This window comes from Lotus japonicus, chromosome 1 (genome assembly GCF_012489685.1).
Source record: "Lotus japonicus ecotype B-129 chromosome 1, LjGifu_v1.2".
NCBI lineage: Eukaryota > Viridiplantae > Streptophyta > Magnoliopsida > Fabales > Fabaceae > Lotus > Lotus japonicus.
In genome coordinates, this window is record NC_080041.1 from 14,880,925 (window position 1) to 14,885,962 (window position 5,038).

Genomic DNA, 5,038 nt, shown 5'->3' on the forward strand with positions numbered 1-5,038 from the left:
CCTGATAGTATTAGGCATGATAAAAATTTAATACTATACAGCGTACCAAACGTATAACTTATCATTTCATTTAAATTAATATAAACTTATGTTTAGTGAAATATTGAATAATGGTATATATTATAAAAATGAAGTTGGTTTAAGAGGTGGTAAAGATGATGGTGGCGGCCAAGGTGGCTGTGATAATGGCCGTGGCGGTGATGGAGGGGGTGGTTGTGGTGGTGGCTCTAGAGGTGGCAGTTGTAATGCTGAGTGGTGGTTAGGGCGGCGACGATGGTGTCGGAAATGATGGTAGCGGGGACGATGGAAGGAGTTGGTGGTGGCGATGGTGGAGGATTGTGGTGAAGGTAGTGGTTTAAGTGGTGGCAGCATCAGTGGTGGTGTTGGAAGTGATGGTAATGGTGGTGGTGGTAGCAGTGGCGGTGGCAGAGGAAGGTGGTTGTGGTGGTAGTGGTGATGACGATTAGCGGAGGGGGTGGTGATGATGGTGGTGGCAGTGGTGGGCGGTGGTGGCAATGACGATTAGCGAAAGGGGTGGTGGCGGCGGAGGTGGTGGTTGTGGTGGAGGTAGAGGGTGCCGCAGAAGGTGGTTGCAGTGGCGAAGGGGGTGGTGGCGGTGGAGGTGGTGGTGGAGGCGGCGGTGGTGGTGGTGCAGGGTGGTGGTAGCAATGGTGGAGGGTGGTGTGGTGACGATGGTGGAGGGGGGTTGGTGGCAGTGGCGGCGGCGGCGGTGGTGGCGGTGGCAGTGGGGGAGGGGGAGGTGGCGGCGGAGGTGGTGGTGGAGGCGGTGGTGGGGGTGGAGGGTGGTGGTAGTAATGGTGAAGGGTGGTGTGGTGCGATGGTGGAGGGTTGCGAAGGGATGTGACGGTGGCAGTGGCGGCGGTGGTGGTGGTGGTGGCGGTGGTGGTGGTAGTGGTGGCGGCGGAGGTGGTGGTTGTGGTGGAGGTAGAGGGTGCCACAGAAGGTGGTTGCGAAGGCGGAGGGGGTGGTGGCGGTGGAAGTGGTGGTGGAGGCGGCGGTGGTGGTGGTGCAGGGTGGTGGTAGCAATGGTGGAGGGTGGTGTGGTGACGATGGTGGATGTAACACCCCGTTTTTAATTAAAATAATGTTGGTATTTTATTTTAATTAAGATTATATTGTATGAGGGTTTAATAGGTGATATATTAATACTTTAATGAAATAAAATAATTTTTTTGTGATGCTGAGTGTGTTTTATGAAATGGAAGAGAGCTAGGGGGTGAAAGTTAGGATTAAAAATAGAGACAAGGACTAGGAGAGATTTTAGGATTTTTAGTTTAGCCCTTGAGGAATTAGGTTTAGATGGTTTAATAAGGATGGGGAAGCAGCTAAAGAAAAAAAAAATAAGAAAGAAGAGGACGCGTGAAAGAAGGAGAAAAAAAAAAGAAGAAGGTTGTGCGTGAAGTAGCAGGAAGAGAGGGAGAGCGGATCGGCTTCGGAGAATTCGATCGGGAACGGGGAGCTGCACTCAATCCAAAGGTAAGGGTGGGATTTTGAGTTTCTAATGGAATTATGGTGAATGATATTAGGGATTTGGGAGATGTAGAATTGTTTCTGTTAATGATGTTCTGGAAATCTGATTTGAAATCCATTGATTTTGGGATTTTCTTTTGTGTGATTGAACGGGGTGAGGGCAGAACCATAGTATGCTAGGAGTTTTGGGTTGAGGTTCCCTTTTGATTTTCTTTATGATCACGCACATAAGGACTGTTAGGTAGCATGCTTGTTAGGTTTTGTGTCTTGTTTGATGAGAAACAACTTTAATCACTTATTTTGGAACATAAAACGGACTGGTCATTTTCCTGGTATGAACCGTGACTTTCGAAGCCTTTTAGAGCGTGTTTAGAGTGCTCGAATAATGTTGCGTTGAACTGAGAAAGTGTAGGCCTTTGAAAGAGCTTTCTGGAATGATATGGTACATAATTTTTGGTTGAGAGACGAGGTCTGTAAGTTCAGTTTAGTAAACCATGTTTTTCTGCGCTCTGTATCTGCTATCTCTGCCAGTGAACTTCAACGTGATTTTTCACCTTGTTAATGTGCCCAGAAAATTCTTTGATGAACTAGAAAGAGGTAGAGTTTTCTGTTAGCTTTTCAAATTGAGGTCATTTGTAATTTTTGAACAAGTAACGAATCCTGTAGGTTATCTCTACTGAAATATGTTTCTGCTGTGAGCGTAATTCCTGAACTGCTATATGATTTATGCACGGATTTGATGATGCTGTGCTGCTGTCCAAAATTTCCTGGGCTGGACAGTACACTTCGAGACCTGTTTTCGCCCAGTTAGAGTGCTCAAATGAAGATGTGATCAACTAAGAAATTGTAGGACTTTAAGTTAGCTTTCTAGGCATATAAAATACATGATTTTTGGTTCAGTAACGAATTCAGGAGACCGCTTTTAGTGGCTGGTGTTCCTGCTGTTTTTCCAGATTACGGAAATTCTGATTGTTTTGGAAATATAATTAGATTTAGCTTACATGTTGTATGAAAGTTAGTGTCTTTATGTTCCATGTATTAGCTATGAGAATGATGCATGTGGCTGAACACCTTTAGCATGAAATCCATAATTTATTTACCATATGTGATAGCTTCTTCCATGATTGCATGCTTAAGTGAGTTGTTTCATTGATTTGGTGCCAAAATTGCCTAAGATGTCAGGGTAATTGTATAGTTGATAAAAATGCATGTGTGCTGAATTGTGTTGTTTTAAGCGATGTTAGTGATGTAGTGATATAGGCGCAATGCCTCATGTTGAAGTGATGATTATGAGATGTATACGTCCTTTTGAGTCGCATAGCATCTGCATACTCTGTGATGGCCTGTATTGGCGATTTGTGATGAAGGCTTATGCCTTGTGCCTCCAATAATTGGCAATTCGTGATGAGGGCTGAAGCCCTGTTGGTACCACATACATATGCATAGTCATTGTTGTGTTCGAATTGTATCCGAGTCGATGACGTTATTTGTGACTGTTTTAGTAACTGAGCTATATGAATATAAAAAGAAGTGGTGTGGCATTAATCTAGCATATTTATTGCCATTCTTATATTTATGATACTCGATATCTCACCCCTTCTGTTTGAATGTTACCCTTGTTGGTAACGTGCAGGTAATTAGGAGGAGTAGTCTATAGCCTTTATTTCGAGTTGGAGTCCTTGCTCTGATACGTAGCACTCGGGGGGGAAATGGACGCTTGTTTTCCTTCTGTTATAATTTGAATTAAGTTGTTATTTGAGAAGTTGTTTCTGTTTTAAGTTGTGGGCAAGATACTATGTTTTCTTTAAGTTTTAAAGACACTGGATTCGCTGCATAACTATTTGTCAAAGTGAACTAGTTCAAAGACTAATTAACTGTCACAAGAGCATTTAAGTTTATTTATGAGTTCATCTCAAAGTTTATGTGCTATGTATCTGTTACAGGAGCATTATGATAATGTTTTAAGTGATTATGTAATGCCCCATGAGTGTTAGAATTTTTATCACTCTGATATTTGCAATACATATACCGTTTAGAATTGGGGTGTTACAGTGGAGGGTGGCGGAGGGGGGTGGTGGCAGTGGCGACGGTGGTGGCGGTGGCGGAGAGGGTGGTGGCGGCGGAGGTGGTGGTGGAGGCGGTGGTGGTGGTGGAGGGTGATGGTAGTAATGGTGAAGGGTGGTGTGGTGGCGATGGTGGAGGGTTGCGAAGGAATGTGACGGTGGCAATGGCGGCGGTGGCGGTGGCGGAGGGGGTGGTGGCAGCGAAGGTGGTGGTGGTGGAGACGGTGGTGGTCGTGGATGGTGGTGGTAGTAATGGTGGAGGGTGGTGTGGTGGCGATGGTGGAGGGTTGTGGTGGTGACTTATACGTCTCACTCTTATCATGCCTTATCCATCATCTACAGGTAGATTAAATAATACATCATTTTGATGTATAAGAGGGGTTGATGTATAAGCTTATACAATACAATGTTAGCACCAAACAATTGATAAGCTCATGATGTATTGTATAAGCTTATTCTATCATGCCTAATACGGTGTGTCAAACGAGCCCCAAATTAAAAAAAAAATACTATCATTTTGTTACTCACCATTACCTTCTAGTTGCCACAATGTCACTATGTTAGTTGTTTCTTCCCTAATTTTTCTATAAAAAAAACCTTAATTGACAATTACTAGAAATTAGCAATCTTAATTGACAAGTAATTAATGTTACCTATTCTTTTTCTTCACCTTTCATTCTCTGACTTTTTTTTTTCTCTCTCAAATCCTAATCTTGTTTTCTACTCTCCGTGCCACTCTCTCAGTCTCTCAAAGGAGAAACAAATATTCTTTTTGTCTTTGTCTCTCAAACTCTCCCATCCTTTGTAAAAGAATCATTTTTCATAATTTATTTTTCCTTTAACTAGCCATTGAGAAGAAGATCAATAGAAAGAGAAAACTCTCCTGCTTTTTGGAATTCAAAACAATAAGAACCATTATGTAAACAGAAGACCTTGATGACTAGATTTTAGTCTAGTCGTTGTCTCTTTCTTGTAAGTGATTTTGAAACGCTCTAGCATCTATGTTGTAATGTTTTTTATGATTTTTGTTTTAGTTTGCTTTTAATTCATGTTCTATTTGATTTTCTGTTTTGTTCCCAATATGCATTGGGGTCTTCGAACCAATCATGTATGCATATCAAGTATCCATGACCATGATGAGGGGATGATTTCGTGGTTCTCCTCAGTGTTGAGACAATAAAATTGATTGAAAAATGAATTAACTTTATTATCGATTGAAAAAGATATGTTAAATCAAATTGATTATGATAATTTAATAAATGATTTTGCATCTAAAAAAGCTCGAAAAATAAATTTTAAATAAAAAATTTAATAAAGAAATATTTTTATAGATAAAAATGTCTCACTTTAAAATTCGTTTTAGTCCTTACTTTAGTGTTGGACCGGCCCTGATTGGATTAAGTGGACTATGGACCATGAACCCTTTTCAAAGGTAGTGCACTCAAATATTATTAGAGTTATTATCTTATTGCAAAAAATACCTT

The 5,038-nt window shown here is 41.5% G+C and overlaps 1 long non-coding RNA gene across 1 annotated transcript; it reads left to right on the forward strand.

Annotated features, from left to right (window-relative positions):
* Nucleotides 1-1,103: 1,103 nt before the first annotated feature.
* On the forward strand, nucleotides 1,104-3,489 carry LOC130731631 (uncharacterized). The gene is made up of 2 exons (XR_009016765.1): nucleotides 1,104-1,497; nucleotides 3,125-3,489. It is a non-coding gene; the product is annotated as an uncharacterized LOC130731631 (long non-coding RNA).
* Nucleotides 3,490-5,038: the final 1,549 nt, after the last annotated feature.